At 35.3% G+C, this 26,253-nt stretch overlaps 1 protein-coding gene across 2 annotated transcripts in view; it reads right to left on the bottom strand.

The window, feature by feature from the left end:
- Nucleotides 1–26,253, bottom strand: part of PSMD14 (proteasome 26S subunit, non-ATPase 14) — a 93,736-nt gene that overhangs the window by 49,080 nt on the left and 18,403 nt on the right. Inside the window, exon 4 of one of the 2 annotated variants that reach the window (XM_057744314.1) lies at nucleotides 24,539–24,633. The exons of the other annotated variant lie outside the window; for it this stretch is intronic. The gene's annotated coding sequence lies outside the window, so the exon portion shown is untranslated. The remainder of the gene's footprint in view (nucleotides 1–24,538; nucleotides 24,634–26,253) is intronic. 2 annotated transcript variants of the gene reach the window in all.

Below are 26,253 nucleotides of genomic sequence, written 5' to 3'. Positions count from 1 at the left end.
TTTAATAATGCAGATAAACTTAAGAACAAAATAACAACCAATTACTTAAAAATATTATTGAAAGCTCCTTCCTCTGAGATCTTAGATGACTCTAGCCATCTTAATCAGCAATATTACCTTAAGTTTAAAAAGTACCTTAGCCTGCTGCTGTAGTGAATATTTTTAGCTTACAATATTGAAGGAATCTTCCCCTAATTTAAAAAGAAAGCTAATAAAGAGGAGTATGGCTGTTAAATACATTCACATGGAGGCAGATTTCTCTTCCATCCTGGAGGCCATGATAAAAGAGGTAAATTAGGAACTAACCTATAAGACAACCACACAAGCTTCAGTGTTTACCAGTGCAAAATATTTTAGAGCACTTGAAGGATGAGGTTTTTTTTTTGGTTGGCTCCCAACTATATGTAAGGGATTCCACCTCACAGTAACTCCCGCTCAGAATCTGAGCTACCAGAATGGAAAAGTGACTTAAAGTCATGATATACAAGAAATATTCAAAAGAACTTAACAAAGCTTGGAAAAGACGAGGTACAAAACAGCTATCTTCAAATATATGAAAAGTTGTCAAAGTTCCGACTAATAGCTCTCAAAGTGCAGTCCCTAAAGCAGATGCATCAGCATCACTTGGGAATTTGTTATAAATGTACATTCCTACTGAATCAGAAATTCTGGAGGCAGAGCCCAGAAATCTTGGTTTTTAGAAAGTCCTCCAGGTGATTCTGATGCTTGCTAAAATTTGAGAACCACTGATTTAGACTACATAGTTTGTAGAACTATGGGCTAATGGAATGAAGCTATGGGGAGACTGAATTTAGGTTTGATATAAGACCAAGCTATCTAAAGAAGAGTTCTAGTTAATGAGTTCCCTGTAATTAGAGTTATTCAAATGTAAGTGGATGAAATTGGGGAAAATGTTATAGAAGGGGTTCAAATATTTGATTACTAACTAAATCAGATGATATTTGGAGGGGTTCCCTCCTGACTTAGTAATACTACCAACTGTCACATTCTTTCCTCTGGGAGATATCTCAAATTCAACATCTTCACAAGTCAAACTCACCATGTTTCGCTATGAACTAATCTTCCCAACTTACAATTACCTTGAGTCTCAAACTAGAAACTTGGGCAAAATTTTCATTGACTCTCCTTCAGTCCTTATGGTCAATGCATCACCAAGCTTTATCAATTCTTTGTTATTCTGCAGTGACAGAGATTTTTTAAAAATTCGTCTTTGGGAAAAGCTTCAAGGAAATACCATCCATAGAGTTCACTCCTAGTTAAGTAAGTTTGGAATATAATGAATATCCACAGTAACCCCCAAATTTAGGTTGTATGTTAGAACATTAGAGGCTCTAAGAAATATCCTGGAGTGGAAAAAAACTGTTTATCTTTGTTTAACCTGAAGCTTTCCAATTCATTTCATGGTCCACATGGTCCTCTCGCAGAAAGTCTGGACTTTCTTTTTTCAGGCTCTGAAAAAATTTATCATTTTTTCAAATGTGAGGCAGAGATCAAGCCCAGGCTCCAAATAATATTTAAGTATTTACCATGTGCCTAGCACGATAGCTGTGTTATCAAATGAAGACTTCAAGAAGCTTATAATGTAAATGGAAAGGCAGACAAAACATACATTGGCACAGATCATCAGGACTGAAGTACAATTTCTGACTTCTAACAATGTGCTTTTTCCACTGCAGTGTACATCCCTTTTTCAGATACCCAAATCTACTTTTATTCTGGAAGCTTAGTTCCTTTCCACTGTTTACAATTTTAGAATCCTCGACCACCTGGAGCCATTTCCTATTAAAGAAAATGGAAATAAGTCTTGGGATGCTCTTCCTACCTAAAAGCAGTTAGTATGCCCACTGAGAACGGGGAACACTTCTGGGCCTCCCTTTATTTTCTGAAATCTAGATGGGCACAGGGGGCTTTGGCAGAGCAAAAGGCACTACTGAATTTACTTATAACATAGTATGTACACTATTATGAAAACAAAAATATGTCTTATTATTAAAATATACTGTAGGAATTAAGTCACACAACATTTGGAGCTTTTTTTTTAATCACAGCATATAAATGACAGAAAAATAAAAAGGCAAGCACAGTTCACAAACACATTACCTTATTCAAATAATTAAATCATGGCTGTATACATGTAAGCACACAAAACTATTTGACTATTATTTTAATGTATTTTAAAGAACTGAGTAAATATGCACAACAAAAATAGAACACTAATTCATTACAGAAGCAGAGACATCAAGTAAGAATTTTCAAGATACTTGAGGTGCTAGATGGCTATACCCTAGGCAAATAAAGATATTGAGGTATAGCTCTATTTCAAATGTTAAATAGCTTAAGAAAGAAAAGTGTGAGTCAGGGAATTCAAGGAGGAGAAATGCACAGAGTAGGAGCAGTCGGGGTAAGTGGTAATGGGCAGAGAGAGGGACTTCCAGGATGGGGAAGCGCCACCCAGGAAAAGAGACATAGGATGGTTTTTATTCCTCACCCACAGAAAGTTCTCAAGTCCCTTTACCCCTGCCCTCATGTCTCTTATTTACAACCCTATGACTTTAATGAGAAACCAAAAGATTTCGCTAGTAGAAACTGATACAAACTTTAATGTTAGATTTAAATCAACTATTGTTAGGCCATGTTTACATTCAACCAAAATGGACATACAGTGATCACATATAATGACAAGTTATATATGTTCCATTCATAGGATGAAAAAAATCTGAATAAATGTACAGAATTTGAATTACTTCAATTATCTTTCATTTACTGAGAATTTATTACGTTTAAGAAACTAAGCTGAATGCTGGGTAAACTAAAGTAAAAAACTATACAATGATATAAATCAAATGAAAACCTGGGCCCAAATATTTTTTGAATTTCAAAAACTGGCTTAGGCTATTATTACTATAAAAAATAAACAATAAAGAAAATGTTTCTTTCTGGTGCTTAATCAACAGCATATCTCTAAAATTACCAACTTACATGGAGTGTGAAATACTCAAGTTAACTCTGTTGACCTTATAACAACTATCTAAACCACCAGAATACACAAGTACAGAAAGTCATTTTTTTTAAAGATTGAACATGATGTAACTTAAACTCCAAGGTTGTTTAAAAACAACTGTTAGAATAACTGAAGGCACCTTTATAACTAAAGTGGTATTAAGTAAAAGAAAAAATAAAATAAAAAACTAAAGAAAACTGGTCTGTATTTCACACAAAAAACACACATCACTGACAATAGATAAGTAAAATAAATATCTGAATGTTTTACAACTTTATAGTCTACCGTCAAAACTTGAATGTAACAATCTGAACACTGGAATAGGATATGCTTACATATTGCTGTAAAAAAAACATGGAACTAAAATGCATACACCCCTCGTACAAATAAGAAACTGAAATAATTACTTTTGTTATATAAATCCACAATACTCAAATCCTACAGGCACAACTCTGAAATCACTTCAGTAAATCTGACTCATTAAAACAAGTTTGTTTAAAACGAGATGGGGGGAATCCATACCTTTAAACCAAGAGTAGAAGTTAGTCGTCTAACAGAACTGCAGATAAAATAGGTGCGCCATAGGCACAAGCAGTGTGACTAACCTTTATACGTACATGAAAATCTACCTAACCAGCGATATAATATCTATTAGGGGCCCCGCATGGACATTAAACTTAACTCTGTACTTTTGATCTGACACATTTAGTAAAACAAATTATCATCCAGGTCCACAAATTTTAATGTTGTTAAATTAAATGAGACATGAGTTATTTTTTGTGTTTTTGTGGGTGCCGCTCCCCCCCCCCATTTAAAAAGGTTAAAATCTGATCCAGCACAAAAAGCTGTGACTTTTACTTGGGTAGCCCTTGTTGACTAAGTGTTAAAAAAAAGGCATTTGCCATTATAACAGGATAAAAACTTAATGCCTCAAAGTGTTACCTACTCGGGCCTTTTAACAAATTTGTTAACACTATTAGTTATATTACTCCACCTTTCTCTTAGTGTGAACTGGTATCAATTATTTAGCCAATTTTATGTTATTAAAATACCTGCTGATTAAACATGAACCAAAGTGTCACTTAAAAGGAAACATAAAGTAAGTAGTATTACTGAACTGCAAAACTCCGAAAAAAAACCTAAAAACATAAACTTACCTTGGGAAACGACATAAAGCATTTGAAAATTTATTTAAAAGTTGTTCTGGGATTAAAATATTACATGGACTTATTTATTTTTATAATGGCTGTTTTAAAGCATATATTTGGTCCTGCATTATAGAATTATTTTTATAGGACTGTTGAAATATTTCTCAACAAAGAGAAAACAAGTTTTATTAACAAGTGAAGGTGACTATATTTTTAAAAACAAAATAAAATCTAAACATATAATATATTGGATAGCTGACAGAAAATAATTCTTAATTTATGGTATGTAATATAACCCTTGACAAATCCTGCCAAAAAATTTAAAATCTGATGAAACCACCACTTTCAGTTTCTTCAGTTAATAACCCCTTGGGGTGGGGGTGGGGTGGGGGAACCAGAACAGAAAATAAGCAAATTCAAACATATACAAATAACTACCACTGTACTGTTTATCTCTTACCCAGCAAGGTAAGAAACAACCCTTAATACTTTAATTTTGTGAGTATTAAACAACTAGTGTGAAAAACAAGCTGCATGTAAACTATTTCTACTGCCTGAGCTTCAATGACTAGCTGAGGCAACCTGTTATAGGAGGTGTTAATTGGCAATAGGAGTACAAGTCAGAAGCATGTTCCCCATCATCCTAACCCAGCAAGGCTAGGTCATTAAAGTGGAAATGAATTCTTTCATGTCGACTTAACCCTTTCAATGTATGCTTTCAGCTGTTCTCTCGCAATTAATTTTAAAAACTTGTTACTTTTTTAGAGTTAAAAAAAAAAAAATGTTCCAAAAAAAGGTCCTTTGGCTGACAGTTCCAATGACTACATTATTCAGAAGAGAAGAACAGAGCAAGTTAATTGCATTGTAATAGTGCAACTCTCCCCTCTGAAAAACATATAAACTAAATGTATTTGCTTACTTTAACACTGAAAAAAGATATAGGATATAGTGTTTAAAAACAGCTCAGAACCATTTAGTCACATAGGGTTTTGATCTACATTTCTGTTTAAGATTCAAGGACCATCTCATGATGATAACTTAATCACCTTAACCTTGGGACAGAGTAGCAATAATTTTATTATTTCCACAATGTCCATACAAGAATCCCCAATATGAAAATGTTTTGAAACATATATGAGTTAAACACCTTTCTAATTAAGTTTCTTTATTCGGATAAGGTGCACAGTCACAGCATATCCTGATGACTGGTTGCCAAAAAGCCAAAATTCCTTTTATGGCATGATCTCAGAGGTTTCCAGATGGCACATTAATTCTTAAAAAAAAAAAAAAAAAAAAAAGACAAAAAGAAGGAAAGAATAAGAACAGAAATGTTAAAAAAAATGATGCACTGCTTTTGAAATGCCATATTTATAAATACTAATATTCCCACAAAATAAGCATTATAGACATTTAAAACTCAATTATATAAATAATATTCTAAGTACTATGATAAAAAATTAACATACATATGCTGCATCTTTCATCGTTGAGTAATCTTGCAAGTATTTCCTTTAGTAAAAATAACAGAGTAAGAACTAAACATTAGAAAATCTATAATGCCTAAAACTATGCCTTGTGATAAATCAATAAAAAATAACCAGCATGACAAGAAACATAATTTCATCCACTGTTGTAATATGGCTGGGCTCTAACTATAACCAACAATACACTTATTAAAAACTTGATCTGTAAGAGCTTAGATAAAAATGTGCAAGTTAATGGTTGAGGATCTCAAAAATGGGAATTATACATACTATATTCCTACACTCTATTCTTTATTCTTTTCCTCCTCCTTTTCACTCATCTCCATCTTTCAAGCCTTCACATTATGACAAACTCAGTTCCTCCAACCTGAAAATTGACTTTTTTCCCTAGGCCTACTGAGCTCCCCCAATACAGCAAACCTAAGTGGCCACCCTGGAGCCAATATTTTGAGAATATAAAATTTTCAGTGGGGTAAGGCAAGGTAACAGTCGGGGAGAGGGGGAGATGACACCATTACTTGGTTATAAAGACACCTGATCAAAGTAACCAAAGGGCTGGTGGCCTAGTGAACAATGTCCAACTGTGACATTTCCTTGTCTTTAAGACCTCCCTTGATACTCACTTTGAAACCATTTTCACCTACTTAAAAATGTGTGCGTATGTATTTGCATGTGTAAAATATGCCATAAGTAGCAACCACTTTAGACATTTATGAAATCGTCTTACCAGAACAGGGACCAACTATTTCCCAGTCTGGGTGACTTTCACTCTGCCCCACAGCAATGAGGAAGGAACAAGCACAATGCTTAACTACCTCTGTTATAAAGAAGCATCATTCACAGAGGAACGATTAGTCAAACTTCAGAAGCTGTAACTACAAACATTTAGGAGTAGCTATACCATGCTATCTTTTATAATTGGAAATAGGGTCCCAGAATCAAGCAGAACCTCGAAAGGCCTACAACAGAACATTAAGGTATCAAAACTGTTCCACAACAGACTCTACAGTTGGCTTTGACTTTAAAGTTCTTATAGTCATTGGTGGCCCTTTTCACTTTTATATTGTTCAACTATTTATGTATTTAAATTACAAAACAATTAAAATATAGTCAGCCACAAATAAACTGGTTATTTTGGGAAGCATTCATAATTCATTAAGTAGTTCATCTTCTAAAGTATAGTATGCAAAGTCATGTATGGAAAGTTACACACACATATACAAAGAAGGCATGTTTTTATTTATTCACTCAACCACAGACCTGAGAGCCCACTGCCATGTACCGGTTATACAAAGGTAAACAGGCCCCTGCCCTCAAAAGATTTACAAACCAGAAGGCAGGCAAGAAAAACGATAAAAACACCACAAAAGCATACACAGGGGTCAAAGAAATCAGAGCTATGTATTTGAAATAATCTTCCCTTATGCTAAGAATTGAAAAATATGTAGAACTTTTCCAAGCAAAAAAAAAAAAAAAGAGGAGAGCGGCAAGGAAAGGCATTCCAAGGAAAGAAAGTGACATGTTTAAAGGCACAAAAACATGAAACAGCAATCATCCTGCACATTACCATTCAAAGCTTTTCAAAAAATAAAATGGGCTGACTGATGCATGGATTCTTAAGAGGCCAAAAATAAGTTAATACTGCTTCCATTTCAATGGGTGTTTTTAGTGAGGATGTGATTTTTTTTTTAAAGGTCATTTTTAAAAAGAAATGTTTTTTCTTATCCACGCCTTTGCATTTTATGAAAAATATTAAGCACTTCAGAATACAAATCAAACAGCTGGGAGTTCTCTGACACGCTGAAAAGAAATACACAGTTTTAAGACAATAGAGATGATGATGTGGTTTCCATACGAGGTGCTGTCATACAGTAATTTGTAGGATCTCTGGTTTACAGAAGTCGTACAAATGTATCCAACTCACAGTTTTGAGGCCAAAGGCTATTTCTTTTTAACATATAGTTCTCAAAATAAAATATTTTTTCAAAAAATATTTATAAAAAGCTGATTATCTGACATCCAAGCAATGGGTACTCCTGGAAGAGAAGACAGAGTTCAAGACTGGGATTAGCTGCATCACTGATCAGAGGAGCTGAGGGTTAAGTGGATGCTACTGTGATCAGCTGTTTTACTAAGCAGCCGTAAAAGCCAGGCCCCAGAGGTGCTAACAAAGAATACTAATAACCTTGCCTGTTTGGGTGTCTCTTGCTTTATATTTTTTCAAATATGTTCTTTATCTCATCTAATGCAAGAAGAGAAAGACCAAGGAACGATATATAAGAAAAAGCACCATACAGAATAGAGGGAATCCAAAAAAAATGTGGGCATGGCTAGGAAAGAAAAAGGAAAAAAGGACTTGGGAAAACTCTGTGTGCCACCTACTATGACGTGAACTACGCATATGATGAACCAATTACATGTGGTGCTAGTCCTTAAAATGTATGTAAGAGACAGTTATACAAGTAAATATAAAAATGAATATATAATTATAATATGGCTTTGGTACCAAAAATATAGTCAAGAGAATAATAAGCCTTGGGGATATAATAAAAATAAAGCCTTGTTTTCAAAAAGCCTCCAAGAAATAAAAAAAGCAAACAAGCAATAAACATGGAAGCCAGTGGTTCTTAAACTCCGCTTACTCCTCAGAATCATCTGGCAAGCTTAAAAATTTCTGATACCTGGACCCACCCTCCGAAACTCTGATCTAAATTGCTCTGGGGTGAGTGATTCTAAAGTACAGCCAAGGTTGAGAATCACTGACTTATAAAGCAAAGACTTCATTATTGTGAGGTTAATGAAATAACTGAGGTGAGTTTGCCCAGCTACTTGGCTAGGAATTTCAGAGGTCTAGAGCCAACTGCCAAACATATCACATTCAATATTACTATAGGATTTTATTATAATTTCAGTGAGATACAGAGATTTTACAGAGTATCATGGAAATATGAAATAAGGAGAGATTAATCAGGTTTGGAGACGATGTGTGACAATTACTGCTATAGCCCTTCTCTCTGGCACATAAAAGGACGGCATTTCCTTGGTCTTTTGAAATTAGATGTGAATATGTTACTTGCTTTAACCCATGAAATGTAAGCAGAGGTAATCTGTTATTCCCAGTCAGAGCTTTTTTAAGAGCCAGTGCTCAATGATGATGTTCTATAGGCTTGAGTCCCAGAGTAAGGATGACACCACAGAATAGTAAGTACCCAGCTGACTCAGCATGAGCAAAAAGAAAGTTTTGTAGTTTTAAGCTGTTGAGGCTTAAGGGTTGTTGCTAAAGCATACCCCAGCCTTCCGGACTGACACACCATAGATTTCTGGGGGAAGGGGACTGATTATCTAAGCAGTGTGGAAGGAGAGTTAAGTAGAAACTCATTAGACAAACAATGGAGGAAAGGGGCATTCATTTAGAGAGAATTCCTTACACAAAGTCATGAATGAATGAGAGGAATGACGCGGGACACGAGGAATTACAAAATAGTACAATATGGCTAGTTTAGGAGGTTGGAGCTGGAAAGAGAGAAATCACGAAGAACCAAAAATCTAGACAGGAGATAAATTCATCAAAGGGTCAAAGAGGCCATTCCATGAAGTGGTTCACGTATTAGTCCTCAATCTTTCTGTCCTAGAATACCTAAGTGATAAGACCCTCTGTCACCAGTAACAATGGCACTCTACTACACACATCATGTTAGAAAAGTCCTGGCTGATGCTGTATGTTCTTTCGGGAGAAATGGCACTCTCCTCACTATCCCCTCAAGAATCACTACACTGTGGCCTGAAGACTACAATTTTTTTCCTATAGTGAAAATGATTAAGGCCTTATGAAGGATGATTAAATGAATGAGTAAAATCATCAGTTCCACATTTTAAAAAGGATGCTGGCATTTCTAGTGGTAGGAAGATTTACTAAGGAAGACTGTTGACAAGGAGGGTACAGATAAAGATTATGTAAAGGCCTGAATTAAGCAGAGGCAGTGACAGAAGAGAAGAAATACATTCAAGAAACTTTCAGGCAACTCTACAGTACAATACGTGGGGACTAATTATGTGGAGGAAAGGGAGAAGCAGACTGTGGTTGCTTGTTCTGCCTGGGGCAGCTGGGTAAATATCAATACCATTAATCATGACAGGAAATACCTTTAGACCATATCCCAAATCTCCAGGATATGACTGCTTCTTACCACCCACATTAAGTCTTCTGCTGATAACAATAAGCATTGCATGGACATAAAATCCATGTATATCTCATTTTAAGTAATTTTGTTTTTACTCTTATTAGAAATTACCTGAGATCTCCTTTCCTTCCTATCACCTTGTTTAATCAAGACCTGATATTACAAAGTTCAAATTTAAATCAATGCAGCTGTAATGACATTATATGTAGTCTGTCTACATGGCGGGTTACACCATTAGAGCAGTCAGTTATTCACTGAAGATTAAACATACTAACATCTAGTCTTAGTGGGACTAGTTTTCTTCCTTCTCAGTATAAACCACTGAAGTTCTTCATCCCCAAGTAGGGTTGCAAGATAAAAATAAATGATACTCAGTAAAATACGAATTTCAGACAAATGAAAACTTTTTGATATGTACATCATATGCAATACTTGGAATATACTTATATTTTAAAAATATTTACCTTTTTGCTAAATATGGCAACCTTATTCCCCAGTAACAAGTAACTTCTATTGTAAGTCCATATTCTAAGTCTCTTTCCCATTTTATTGGTTCTTCTCAGCTTAAGCCAGAGGTAGCTTTCTATTATTACACACACCAATAGCTTTTCCAAAATCTACTGCTACTTCTTTGTCTTCAATTTTAAGACTAAAGTGCCCTTGCCAAATGGTCACTCAGTTCCCTCTTATAAAAAAAGCACAGTCAAGGAAGGGAGGGAATATGGGGATATGTGTATAAAAACAGATGATTGAACCTGGTGTACCCCCAAAAAATAAAATTAAAAAAAAAAAGCACAAATGAAATTTACATCTTAATGACATACCAATGACATTTTTATTCTTGTTGGAAACCAGCATCTACTTTGAAATATCTTCTCTCTAAATGCTAAAATAATCATTCATTAAATGACAAATGTGTCTTTTACTTTAGGCAAGAAAACATTCATAGTTCAGAGCATGTCGTGCATATGGCTCCGCTGGTCTCTGCCCCAGTCTAGCTGACGGCGGACTCACCGTGCATACCTTGTGCAGTGTTCTTCAGCTGCACTAGATTTTCTCTGCTACACACTTTCTCATCATGTTATGAAGTCCCCATTAAGTAAAATACTGTGTAAGGGCTTGGCATTCACTTGTTTGTAACTTCATGCAGCATCTGGGTCAGTGCTCTGTGTACTACTACTGCTCTCTGATAGAATATCTTAATAGGAACGGCTACTAACATAATTGAAAGAATTCCACACTAGAGAAAGATTATTCAACACACACACACAAAGATGCTCAATAAATAACTCTTCAATCTCTTTATAAATAAATGCAGTTTTGGCTTTTATTTTCTGATCACTATCTCACCCACAAACATGCCAAGCAAGGCATTGTGATGCCTCTGTGAGCCAAGCATACATGGAAATGCCAAAGGCAATCCTATGCTTGGTGCGGTCTCCATTAAGAACTTTAGATCCCTTCTCCCAGGAGGATAAGTATATCCAAACAGCTGAATAAATGAGAGGCTAGAAAAAAGGAAATTAATATGTTTGAAGTAAACTTAGAAAGAGAACAAGAGACTGAGACAGCAAACCAATTAGGCGGCAGACTGGACACGTGGGTTATTATTTAGGGAACTAATCTGTTTTAGGCCCAAGAGTAGAAAGTTGCCTTCCTGGACGTGAGAGAGGCCAATCCGGCAGGTATGTGAGCAGTTGAGAGGAAAAGAGAGCAAAGTGACTACTACCCACAGAGCAAACAACAAATTTTATTTTCTAAATAACCACTATTAGTTTCTTTTAAACTTTGTTTCTTTTAAAACATTATAAAATATTTAAGAGATACAAAAGACCTAATAAATAATATAATATACTCACTAAACAGCTTATGAAACAAAACATCACCAAAAGTTAGGCTGAAGCTCCTGTGTCACCCTCCCCGACTGACTGCATCCTCTCCACACCCCCTGCTGTAGCCACAATTCTAATTTTTGGTGATTGTCATGCATTTCCTTACACTTTCACTATGTAAGTACATACAGGTGATATATATAATTTTATAATATGTGCATGTTTTTAAGGTGTATATGAAAACATAGAATGTATTCTTCCTCCACGTGCTTTTTCACTCTAGTACGTAAGCATGGGTTAATCATGCCGACTAATCGCCTACTTTACAAAAGTCCACTGCTAAGCTAAGTTATGCACACATTCTCCTACTGCTAGACAATTAGGTTGTTCCCAATTTTTTGATATTATAAACTAGAGATCAGCAAACTAGAGCCTGTGGGAGAGCCAGCTGACTGTTTTTGAAAATGAAGTTTTATTGGAGCACAGCCAGGCACGTTCATTTTGTATTATGTATGGCTGCTTTAACACTATAATGGCAGAGTGAAATTGCGTGGTCACAACAGAAACCATTTGGTCCACAAGTCTAAAATATTTATCATCCAGCCCTTTAAGAAAGCGGTACCAAAGGGTTATAAACAATGCTGTTGTGAATGTTCTTGTATCCATGTGGGAGACTTTCCCTAGGGAATATAATTAGGAAAAGATCTCCTAGGATGTAGGATAAGAAAATCTTCATCATTACTAGGTTTTACCAAAATGTACATGGTGGTTGTACACTACCACTAGCTTATACATGTTTGTAAACCATTTGTGTATCTTCCTCTAATGCTCCTATCTTTTGTCCATTTAAAAGTGTATGTCTTTTTCTTACTGATTTGTAGAAGCAAAATATATATATTGATGACTAGAGCTTTGTCCCTTGTATGTTACATATATCTCTCCCAAGCTGTGGCTAACCATTTTGCTTTTTACGTTTCTTCATGCCTCAGTCTTATCTGAAAAAAATGAGGATTGTGACAATAACACAATTTCATACAGTTGTTGAAAAGACTGCATGAGTTAATATATTTAAAGTACTTAGAACAGTGCCTGGCACATATAAGTGTTCCACAAATATTAACTATTTATTTTATAATGGTATTTACAAAGGAAAATGAATTTTAAATTTCAATGTAAATTTATCAGTCTGTCCCTTTAGTATTTGTGCGATCTATCCTGTTTAAGAAATCCTGCCCTACACATTCAATTTTATGAGTCCATAAAGCAATAACCTATTTTGTTTATTTACTACCTCTGAATGCTAAGAAAGGATAGCACTTTCTGTTAATTTGGTTTCAATTAACTATTCAATGTCAGCATATTTTCTTAAAATCTAAGTACAATTTTAATACTGATCTCTCTCAAGTTCCAGTAGAAAAGAGAATCCCATCTAGAATATTCAGTCCCTCACAAATTTTCTTATTAAAAAGTAAACAAAAGAGACATCTGCTATGTCCAAGATAAAATAACAGGGACTAAACTGACATTCCCATGAGAAACAAATAAAAAAGATAAAACTATATAAAACAATAGCGTGTAAGACACTGTTGATCAGGCAACAAAAGACAGTGATCTCTGAGAACTTGGAAACAAAGGAGGTGAACCCTGCTACCCTAGTTTACTGCCTTGAGACAGTTTTCAGGCCGCAGTGCAGGGGGAAGGAGACTAGGCAGAGTCTACTGGACTCTCTGAATTGAGATGTTAAGAGCTGAGATTACTGGGAGACCAAAGCAGCTAGAGTTATCAGGACAGACTCCCAGAGAGAAAATAGTTGCAAAGAGAGAAACCCCTTGGGATCTTCTGAGGGTCCTCCTTGAATATTCAACTGTGTACTAATCAGTGCTTGTGTATAAGGAAACTACTTGAGGTCAGGCAAAGTACACCCAAAAAGATTAGAGGAAGGAGTACCTCTCACATAGCACTGGTAATAATGCTGTTCCCATCAGCCAAACAGAAAAACTTTAAAATGCACAAGGCATTGATTAAACAGAAAGAAAGGTCTTGCTCAGTAAGTGGAAAATAATAAGCCCAAGACTAAGCACTGCTCCAGTCTCACCTAACAAATTTTAAAAGCAAAACTAGAAAGAATCAAACAGGTTCCAAGTAATTTAGCTGCATCCCATAACAAATACCAAGAATATTTTATAAGAATAAAAAACAGTCAGCATACAAGGTAAAATTCACATCAGGCACCAGTAAAAAACAACTACCAGGCATGCAAAAAAGCAAGAAAATATGACCCACAACAAGGAGGCAAATCAATTAACTGAAACCAATCCAGAACCAACATAGATGTTAAAATGAACAATCACATTAAAATTTTATTATAACTGTCAAAAAGTGGAGACATGAAAGATATAAAAATGACCCAAATCAAACTTCTTATGATGAATGTCACAATACATCAGTGGCAACAGGATAAAGTATGCACTGAATTTAGAGGGACTTGGGGGAGCTTTTTCTCTAGGGTGTCCAGGGGTGGCCAAAAGGGGAAAAAAATGCTGTAAGATGAAAAATATATTGGATAGGATTAATGGAAGATCAAACATTGCACAAGAAAAAAATGAGTGAACTTGAAGACACAGCAACAGAAAAGGAAACAGAAACCAAAGACATTAGGAAAAAAATTAACAAAGCCATCAATTAATGATGGGACAACTACAATAAGAAAAATATACATGTCATTGGGATCTTTGAAAGGGTGGGAAAGGTGGTAGAAAAACAGAAAAAATATTTTAAAAAATAATTTCAAAATTTGTTGAAACCTGATGAAAATAACAAACCTACAGATATGGGAAGCTCAACAAACCACAGCACAAGAAATATGAAGAAAACTGCATCACTATACATCATAACTAAAAACCAGTGATAAAGAGAAAAATCTTTAAAGTATTACAGGACAATAGGGAGATAGATCAATGAAACAGATTTGAAAGTTCAGAAATAAATCCCAACATTATCTACGGTCAATAAGTCTTTCATAAAGGAGCCAAGACAATTCAATGGGGAAAGAAGAGTCTTTTCAACAGATAGCATTGAGACAACTGGATACCTACATGCAAAAAGCATGATCACCACCTCACACCATCCCCAAAGCAGATCACAACTAAACGTAAGAGCTAAAAATCATAAAATTCTTCGAAGAAAACAGAGGAGTAAATCTTCATGAACTCTCTGGCTAAACAATGATTTCTTAATACAACACCAAAAGCACAAGTCATAGGACTTCCCTGGCGGTCCAGTGGTTAAGACTCTGTGCTTCCACTGCAGGCGGCTCAGATTCCATCTCTGGTTGGGGCACGAAGGCCCTGCATGCCGCGCGGCATGGCCTGGGGGGCGGGGGTGGGGTTGGAAACCACAAGTTATAAAAGAGAAGACTGATCACCATCAAGAAATTGAAAAGAGAGCACACAAACTGGAAGAAAATCTACACAAATTGTATAAGAAAGCTTGTGTCCACAATATATAAAGAACTTTTACACCTGAACATTAAAAGAAAAATAGCCCAATTTTTTTTAATGGGCAGCAGACCTGTTTTACGAAAAATGTTATGCTCTTCAAGCAAAGGGAAAATAATACCAGATAAAAATACAGATCCACAGAAAAGAAAGAACACATGAAATGATAACTACATAGGTAAAAAATGATTTTTTCTTATTATTTAAGCCCCTTTAAAAGATAATACACTGCTGTGAAAAACAGTGTTGCAGTTTCTCAAAAACTTAAAAATAGAATTAACATATGATCCAGCAAATCCACTTCTGGGTATATACCCAAAATAACTGAACACAGCGATTAGAACAGATATTTGTACATCACTGTTCACAGCAGCATTATTCACTATAGCCAAAAGACTGAAACAACCCAAATGTCCATCATCAGATGAATAAACAAAATGTGGCATAGCATACATGGAGTATCATTCAGCCTTAAAAAGGAAGAAAATTCTGACACATGATACAACATCGATGAACCCTGAGGACCTTATGCTAAGTGAAATAAGCCAGTCACAAAAGGGCAAATATTGTACAATACCACTTATATGAGGTGCCCAGAGTAGTCAGATTCATAGAAACAGAAAGTAGAATGGTGGTTGCCAGGGGCTGGAGGAGAGGGGAATGAGGAATTATTAATAATAGGTACAGGGAAGGTGAAAAAGTTCTGGAGATGAATGGTGGTGTTAAGTGCACAACAATGTGAAGGTACCTAATGCCACTGTACTGTACACTTAAGAACTGTTAAATTGGCAAAACTTATTACATATATTTACCCTCCCCCAAAAAAAGACTACTCAGACAAAAATAATAAAAACATACTACAGATTTTATAACAGGTAAGACTAAAAATTATAACAACAGTAACATACCAGAGGAGATACAAAATATACTATTTTAACATTCATACCCTATAAGTGAAGTAATATAATATCACCTGAAGGAGGTAGAAAAAGGAAAAAGCAACAAAACAACAAATGAGAAAAATACTAAGTAAACAGCAATATAATAGACTGAAACTTAATCATATCAATAATTGCATTAAATGTAAATAATCTTAAAATCTCACTTAAAAAGCCAAGATTATCAGAATGGATTAAAAACAAACAAGACCTACCTATATACTGCCTACAAGAATATGTTGAATAAAGACCTAAATATATTAACAGGAAAAAGACAGGAAAAGATATACCACATTAATAGTAATCAAAAGAAAGCTGGGATGCCATCAAACAATTTCAGAGCAAACAACATTGCAAGGGCTAAAGAAGGTCATTATGTAATGATAAAGGGTCAACATGATCATCTCAAAAGATGCAGAAAAGAGTTTTGACAAAATTCAACATCCTTTCCTGATGAAAACTCTGAACAAAGTAAAAACAGTAGAGAACTTCTGTAACCTGATAAAGAACATCTATTAAAAAACATACAGCCGGGACTTCCCTGGTGGTCCAGTGGCTAAGACTCCACACTTCCAATGCAGGGGACCTGGGTTCAATCCCTGGTCAAGAGACTAGATCCCACACGCTGCAACTAAGAGTTCACATGCCACAACTAAAAGATCCTGCACTCCACAATGAAGATCCCGTGTGCTGCAACTAAGACCTGGCACAGCCAAGTAAATAAATAAATAAATAACAAAAAACCACACAGCTAATATTACACTTGATGGTGAAATAATATATGCTTTCCCTCCAAGATCAGGAACAAGATAGGAATGTCTTTTACCACTTCTATTCAACATTTTACTGACATTTACAGTCAGTTCAGTAAGGCAAGAAATAAAAGGCATCCAGATTGGAAAGGAAAAAGTAAAACTGTCTTTTTCACAGACAAGATAATCAATGAAATAAAAATACTGCTTATAATAGCATCAAAAATATGAAATACCTGGATATAAACATGACAGGATATAAAAGTTCTAAATACTGAAAACTACAAAAAATTACTGAGAAAAATTAAACAAAATCTAAATAACTGGAGAGATATACTGTGGTTCACAGGTTGGAAGACTCAATATGGTTAAGATGTCAACACCCCCCACACTTATATGTAGATCTGATATACCATCAGTCAAAACCTCACAAGATTTTTATTTACTGAAATTGACATACATAATTTTTAAACACATATGAAGATGCCAAGGACCAAGAATGGCCAAAACAATAAGAAAGGAAAAGGAAGGGAGGGGAAGAGGAAAGGGAAAGGGGAAAGGGGAAAGGGGAAGGGAAAAAGAAAACCGGAGGACTAACCCAACCTGATTTCAACACATGTTATATAGAGCTGCAGTATTCAAGAGTGTGCAGTACTGGTGAGATTCCAGAAGTAGAGCCATACATATAGGGACAACTTATTTCCAACAAAGGTACAAATGCAAAGGTAGAGAAAAAATAATCAACAACTGGTGCTGCAACAATTGGATAGTCACATGCAAAAAATCTTTTAAAAACTGATTATGATCCATACCTTGCATCGTATATAAAAATTAACTCAAAATGGATCACAAAACTAAATGTAAAATGTTAAACTATAAAACTTCTAGAAGGGAACAGAATATCTTTGTGACCTTGGGATGGCATAAATCTCTTAAATCACACCAAAATATAATTTATAACAGAGAAATCTTATAAATTAGACTCCAAAATTAAGAACTCTGCTCTTTGAAAAACACTAACAAAATAAAAAAATAAGCCACAGACTGGGAGAAGGTATCTGCAAATCACATATCTGATAAAGGACTTATATCTACAATATGTAAAGAACTCTCAAAACTTGTTAATAAAACAGCCCATTAAAAACTGGACAGCAGACTTGAATAAAGACCTCACCACAAAAGATATATAAATGGCAAATCAGCACATAACAAAATGCTCAACATCATTAGTCACTAAGAAAATACACACTAAAAGTATAATCAACTACTGCTACCCTTTCCATGCCACGTACCAAGTGTCAGCAAGGATGTGGAGGAACTACAACTCCCACGCTGCTAGTGGGAATGTAAAACAGTAACTCATTTCTGAAAAGCGTGGCAGTTTTTTAGTAACGTTAAACATACACCTACTGTATAATCCAGCCATCCCACTTGTAGATATTTACCCAAGAGAAATAAAACACGTACACAATGTTCATAGCAACTTTACTTGTAATATCCCCAAGTCATAAAACACTAAAATATTTATGAAAAGGTGAATGGATAAACAAAGTGTGGTATATGCAACCAATGAAATACTACTTAGTAATAAAAGAGAACGAGCTATTGATAAACACTCAGAGAAAAATCTCAAAATACTTATGGTAATGAAAACCAGACCAAAAAGGAAAATCTATTCTATACTTTCATTTGCTTAACAGTCTAGAAAACGAAAACTAATGTATAAAGGCAGATGAGTGGTTGCCTGAGGAATGAGGAAGAGTGAAAGCAGAGGACTTCCGAAGTGGCATAAATAAACCAGAGGGAAGGGGAATGATGGATGTTCACCACCCTGATTGTAGTGACAGTTTCATAAGCATATGTATACATGTCAAAACTTACCACATCACATACTTTAGGTATGTATAGTTTAGCGTATGCCAATTATATCTCAATAAAGCTATTAAAAACAAAAATAAAAGGCCTATATCAATAAATATTTCTATCCTAACTTCTTATAACTCAAAGAATATTGTAAAGTTATTTAATGCCTTTTTTTTAGTACCTCCTCTTGTGATCATTCTCAAATACAGTGACTACAAATGAAAACTCTTGTAAGCATAAAATTGAAAAAAAGGCCTACAAATAGGGTAGATAATATGATTTTTTATAGCAACTCAGCAGATTCAGGCACCATGGCAAAGAACAGCACTTATTCAGAGATGACCAATTAAAACTTTTTAAGAGCCATTTTCCTAGCTTTCAAAAAAAAAAGCAAAAAACAAACCAAAAGAAAAAACCAAAAAAAAAGAAAAAAAGAAAAAAAACACAAAAAACCAACCCTCCTGATTCTACGTCATTGGATTAGAGCACCTGTTTACTTACACACACACACACTCCTCCCCCCCCCCCCCCCCCCACTTCTCTCTGCAGTTTGCAAACAACCTCCTATCTCCTAATTTGTAGTTCCAATACAATCTAGTTTAGGGATTTGCTTCATCAAGGCTTGACAACTCACCACAACATTATGTGCCTGGAGACAACCAATATTTTAGATTAAAGTACTTGTTGAGTGGCTTATGACTTTACAAAACATTTTTAAATCCTCTCATTTTTTTTTTATTGATCCTTAAAACAATGAAGTAGTCAGAGAGGTATAATCACACTTTTATTGAACATACAGATAGGAACAGATACAGACAGGAAAATAAACATAGATAATTCAAATTATTGTGGAATCTACACGTCAAGAGGTACATTCAGAACCAAATCTCCTGACCCACAGTCCAATTCCTTTGATTCAGTGCATCATTTTCAATTATCGCAAATGTACCTTAGGGTTTACACACTGAAAAATATTACTTACTGCTCAAAATCATATGCAGAGGCAGCCCTGAGACCATCACCATGAACAAAGAATAACCATTTGCACTGGGTAATTCCTTTAAAGTCAGTATATAAGGAAGATGATAATGCTTATCAACAATCTGATAAAACTCCCTCTCAAACTAAAATATTGTAAACAGCATAGATATTTCAGAATCAGAAAAACTAAATGTGAGGTTGAATCCGCAAGGCACAGCTTAAAGCTAAGGCTCACTTTCCCTTGTGAAATGGGGCTAATCATACCCACAGTACTGGCTACTATAAGGATTAAACGGTATAAACACATGTACTGCATATAACATAGTACTTGGCACACAGCTGCTACCACTCCACCTACTACCTTTAATAATAAACTTTTAATACTTAAATTACTGACATCTATCAAAAAAATAGTAATTCTAATTTCAATACAATATATATAGCTTTAGGAAGAAATACTAAATTTAGATATAAAAAGGCTAATACTTTGTTTTTCCTTTAACTGAGTTTCAACTCACAAACATGCCATTTAGGTACTCAGATTAAAAACAACAAAAACCCCTCAGCACATTTCCTTCATAGTGTGCACAGACACAGAAAATGCCTGAAATTGGTTCTTAACCTGTATACTTGTGAAAATTTTGATTACTGGCTTTAAAAAATTAATCTAACTTTTCTTTAAATAACTTTAAGAAAACCATTCATATGACAGTGCAAAGTGTTAATAACAGATCTTAATGTTTGTTAAAAGTGAAGTTAAGGGAAACTTAAAACAAGCTTATTAACAGTTGCCAGTGTATTAAGAATGTAAAAATCACCTGTGATCAAGGAATCACTGCAAAAAAGTTTACTTTTTCAATATAATTCTAAGGGTTTTATTTATAAGCAACATCACTGAAAATACTAAAGAAAATAAACTCATAATATACTTCCATAACCCACATAATTTTATGGCTGCTTCTAAATAGTATCAGCATTTTTATTTTCCTGTTTTCCACCAATATTCAAATATATCATAAAACAGTCAAACACAAGCAATGTTGTATTAAAGACAGTGATCTTGCTTAAATTTAACCATTGGCTGACAGGCAAAGCACCATTTAAAGAGCTTGAAATGTACAATTTTGCCAGCTGATACACAAAAGTTCTAAATTAGCATATGAAAAGTAATCTACAGATGGCTACGTACAATTCAGAGAAGTCAAGTGAATAAAAGGTAGAGACTGTCTATACTCACAAACCTAAAATGGGCTAAGCAGTTTTCTGAATGTTCTGCCACAATGCAACATTAAACCTCAGCCTCTGGGGTTGTTATAGTCTCATTATTAAAATAATAAGTAACAGTAAGGCTAATATCTGCTACACCTAATTTGAGCTCCTAGTACCATTCTTGAGTCTTTTACATAAATTACTTCTAATAATCACATAATCCCGCAAAGTGGATACTACTGAACCTACTATATAAATGAGGAAGCTGAGACTCAAAGTCAAGCAGTGTGTCCAAGGTAAGGGTGAAGCCTAAATTCAAAGTTGCCAATGTTGTAGTAAATATCCTTGTGAAAACATTAAGATAGGAAACAACCTAAGCATTACTGACAGAGGACTGGTGAAACAAATCATGGTTCATCCATAAAATGGAAGTGCAAACAATCATTTAAAGAAAATGAGGCAGCTTTATATGTATAGATATGCAATGGGACAATCTCCAGAATATACTATTAAGTATGTATACTGCACTAATACAGTAGCCATTGGCCACATGCAGCTACTTAAACTATTTCAAATTAAATTTAAACATTTAGTTCTTCAGTCATACCACCCACACTTTACACTTTAAGGGCTCGAGAGCTACATGGCTAGTGGCTACCATATTAGGCAGCTAGATATAATACATTTCTACCCTCACTGAACCGTTCTATTAGATAGCATTGATACAGAATATCTTTGGAAGAACAGAAACTGCTAACAGTTGCTTCTAGGGAAGGGGACAGAAACGGCAAAGACACATGCAAAATATGCACAGTTAATTTCTTAACTGTATGTAACATGTGTCATATTACCTATTTAAAAATAACTATTTGCCTTTTAAAAAAAAAATCTTGTTTGGGTCTCAAAAAAACTCCTTGGTTTATGGTATTTAGAAGCATAAAAGGCTCAGAAATTCTAAAGCATAACAGCTAGAGGGTAGGGGGCAGAAATCACCTAAGACTTCTTAGAAATACTCCTGCCCACTACCCTAACTTCATTAAGTATTCATCTACTCACAGTACTATTTGGGATGCCATGCAAAAGATTAAAGAGCTGCTATTTCTGAGGAATTAAGAAACAGGGACAGAAAAAATATCAGGAAAAAAATGCTTACAAGGTAGTAACTATGGTTAAAAGGCACAGGAGAAAGTTCTATTCTTTGGGGAAGAAAGGCACAGGTCACACTGCCACATCTCTTCTTATACTTCCATTTTATGCTCTACAGAGGAGCAGCACCTACAAGCAACACTCCTGGGACTTCCTAGACGGCGCAGTGGTTAAGAAACCGTTTGCCTGCCAATGCAGGGTAGACAGGTTCGATCCCTGCTCCAGGAAGATCCTTTGTGCCACGGAACAACTAAGCCTGTTGCCACAACTATTGAGCCTGCGCTTTAGAGCCCGTAAGCCACAACTATTGGGCCCATGTGCCGTAACTACTGAAGCCCACAAGCCTAGAGCCCATGCTCTGCAACAAGAGAAGCCACAGCAATGGGAAGACCGAGCACCACAATGAAGAGTAGCCCCCATTCGCGCAACTAGAGAAAGCTCATGTGCAGCAACGAAGACCCAACGCAGCCAGTAAATAAAATAATTAATTAAATAATTTTTAAAAAGCAACAGTTTCAGTTCTGCTTTGAAGTCACTTTTTTTTTTTCAAATTGTATTTCTTCAAATGACAGTGCAATAAACAAGTGGATTGCTATACGCCTCAATTTCCTCACCTGTAAAACAAAAACCTGTTGCCTAATCAATGTTATTCACTAACTATGGGACATTTTTGCCTAGCAGAGGGAACTGCCAAACTTTGAGAACAAAAAAGGCACAGTGATCAGATACTCCCAAATAACAAACAATAAGACATGTGAAGTGATACTTTCCTCACATTGGGAGATAGATGGTCAGCTCAGGGAGGCTGAAGGACCTGGAGATGATTCATATACATATAAAAATCTACCCCGGAAGAAAGATGAATAGGAACAAGATCCCAAACCACTCACTTTCCTGCACACTGACACAGCATTCTCATTCTCTTCCTCTTCATGGGGCTCAGCCACTGTTTAGATCTAGTCTATCTCCAGAGTGTGCCTTTTATCATTGCCCAAAACATACTGCCTTTCACAATGAGTTTAGGCAGATCAGAGATCTGTGCCAGGGCAGACAGAAGGGCAAGCTGGTGTCCACAAAGTAGGAAGGACATGAATTTGTCCCCACACAGACTGGTGACCAGGAAGCCTGCCCAAATTTCAGGAATCTGGGTTTAGGGGAAAAGAAAAGCATGATACAGTTCTACCAGACAGGAATGTCGTTCAGGGACTCCAATAGCTAATTATATCATAAGCATTCAAGGAAGTCAACTTACTAAAGAAAACATCCTATAAAATATAAGACCAAACAAGGAAGATACAGCATTGTGAAGAAGGACATATGACAATTATTTCCAGAAATTTATATTTCCAACTTATTAAATTTTTAAACGTAATAATTACCAACAAGTAACTTAAATCCTTAAAAAATGTATAGGGCAGATGTTAAATTCACTTCTTAAACAATTGCTACATAGAAACCTCAACACTTATGTAGCCTTAGACTACTACACATTTACTTACAGGAGTAAGACATTTGAAAATGAGTTTATATTAATGGGAAAGTGCAATGAAACTTGCCAACATGTGCCAGTTCCATGGCCCATGGGCAATGAGCACTGCTTGCCTGTGCCAGTCAGATTACCAACCAACATTACTGTGAAGGCCATGAAAGAAGCTGTTAATACTCTGGTTTAATTTCAGCACAGGCCAGAGCAGCAGATTAAGCAGAACTTTACATCAGTGGCAGGTCTCCCAAGTTCTCTTGATGCCACAGAATTCATAAGTGGGATCAGTATGTTCTAAAAAAACATGGTACTGCAAGCAGAAAAAAAGGTTCCACAGCATCAAGCAGTATAATACTTGAAACCTCATCATCAAAGTGACAGTTTTCAAGTGCCATTTATGATGCCCTAGTCTGGAAACATCCCAGCTAACCCATCTGATCAACAATTTCACAGATGGAAGCACTTGATGGCTAATTGGCAAGTCTATTATTCAAATAAAACAGCTCTCTGTACCTCTTCTTTCATTATTACAAGTCAAGGTACAACAAGATTGGTCATTCAAATTAGCTTAATAACAGAAGCCTTTTTCCCAAAATAATTTTTTTAATGAAACCACACATCTGACAATTAGTTTAGAGCACTAATCAGTTTCTGAATAGTAAGGAAATTGTTTTATAAACTAAAAGGAGTAAGAAAAGTAAACCTTCTCTAAAAAGTTGTACTATTTGTTTCCTCTGTCTTTATCAATATGTCAAGATATACATTATCATAGGGAATAAAATGAATGAAATATTTACTCATTCCTTAAATATTTTTAAAACATACACCAAGTATTACACATCATAATAAAGAAAAAATCTCTCAAATATTTTAGGTTTCCTACAAAAATGTAAAACAAGCATCTTCTCTTCACCTACATTTTGCAATAAAAATTCCAGACTGTTTAAAGTTTTTTAATTTATGAAGCAAGTAGCCAGTGACAACATTATAGATATTATCTACCTGAGGATATGTCCTTGATGTAGAATAGGCTTTGGCATCAGAAAGACTTGTGTTCCACCTCTAGTTCCACTTCTTGTTAGTTCCGTGACTTGACCCTATAATATGGAAATAATTATCCCTACCCATATAGGATTGTTGTGAGGATTAAAAGAGGAGATTACATACATAGAACGTCTCACATTAAAACATGGGAACCCTCAGCATTCGTCCATCTGGCTCCCATCCCTTTCTCCACGCCACTTCTATAAATTCTAGAGGGGAATACTGATACAACTGTCACAATAGGTGAGTTCTCTTTACAGACCCATACCCTGCTCCAGAGCCCACTGAAACTTACATTGCCCAGTCAGAGTACCTGGCTATCTCCCTATATTGCTACAATTTTCACAGACCCCCAAGGAATTAGTAGAAAGACTGAGCTGTAAAGTATTTGAAGACCTCAGTTAATCTATAAAATAGAAACCAGGAAATGTATATAGTAACTAAAACCTGCAAGTGGGAAGGAAATAGTAGCCAGAAACTGTGGAACTAGTTGTAAACTAAAGTAAAATCATCTCCCTGCAGTGATATAGCAATATAATTGTAACAAAAATGTATTTTACTAGGTAATAAAATAGTTTCCCATGAAGTAAAAGAATATCTTTTCTATCAAACAGAAAGGGGTGCTTTTCCAAAATTAGGTTTTGTCATTCTACTATTTAATTTTGATAAGTGCTTTCCCTTCTAAGTACTCAGGCTCTTGTGTTTACAACACTAGGTAACAACGAACTAATAGTTAACAGAGAGATACCACAGGCAAGTAAGTATGTAATCAAGTAATAAGAAGGGAAATATACATACAATGAATATGCATGTAAGAGGAAAGCATAACTATCAGAGTCACTACTTAACTCTTTACTGTCCCTAAGCCTTCCCACTGAACCAACAGAGGCATTTATTCAGTCTCTTGGAGGGAAGAGCCTGTGAAATCACTGGCAACAGTTTGAAAAGCAGCACTGGGAGGTTGCCCAGTAGAGAGACCATTGCCCTGCTCTTGAGATATGCTTTCAGGACACTCAACCCAAATAATATTCCACAAAGAACCATCTTGAATGCATGCTGTGGGAGAGAACACCAGCCATGTCTGCCCAGATTTTAAGTGAGTATGATACCCAAAGAACACTCCAAATGATAATACGAACTGAAAAAATTAGAAATTATGTTACACAAGTTTAAGATAGGAAACCCAAACATCAGTATACCAAATGAGCAAGATTACTAGTAAATTAAACATGTAAAACAATGTTGAAGGTAGGGAAGGAAAAGATATAAATCTGGGGTTTTTTTTTATCATAACATACCATACATTTGGAATATTCAGATTATACTGTAATATCTCAGTTTCCTGTATTAGACAGAGGTATCTTCTCTTGTTTCTCACCCCATATACCCTTTCTACCAAAAGCAGTATCAGTTGTCAGGGATCCCTCATATCCTTGATTCTCATTTTAAAAACTTAGTATTTCATTTTTCCTCATAATTTTGATTTTCCATTTCATCAGGATGTGGTTAATTTTGGAAGACAATTTCACTGTAATTGAAGTACATGTCACTGCTCCCCTTATGTTCTAAAGAGTTCAAGCAAGTCATTTATGGTCATTTCACATCAAAATAGAAATTTAATGTTCTCAAGTGTCAAAGACCTTTCTCCTTGAAAGACCAGTCACAACTAGAAT

Source organism: Hippopotamus amphibius, chromosome 8 (assembly GCF_030028045.1).
Source record: "Hippopotamus amphibius kiboko isolate mHipAmp2 chromosome 8, mHipAmp2.hap2, whole genome shotgun sequence".
Lineage (NCBI taxonomy): Eukaryota > Metazoa > Chordata > Mammalia > Artiodactyla > Hippopotamidae > Hippopotamus > Hippopotamus amphibius.
The sequence above is the reverse complement of the archived record's forward strand: the minus strand, read 5'-3'. Positions and strand labels throughout refer to the sequence as shown.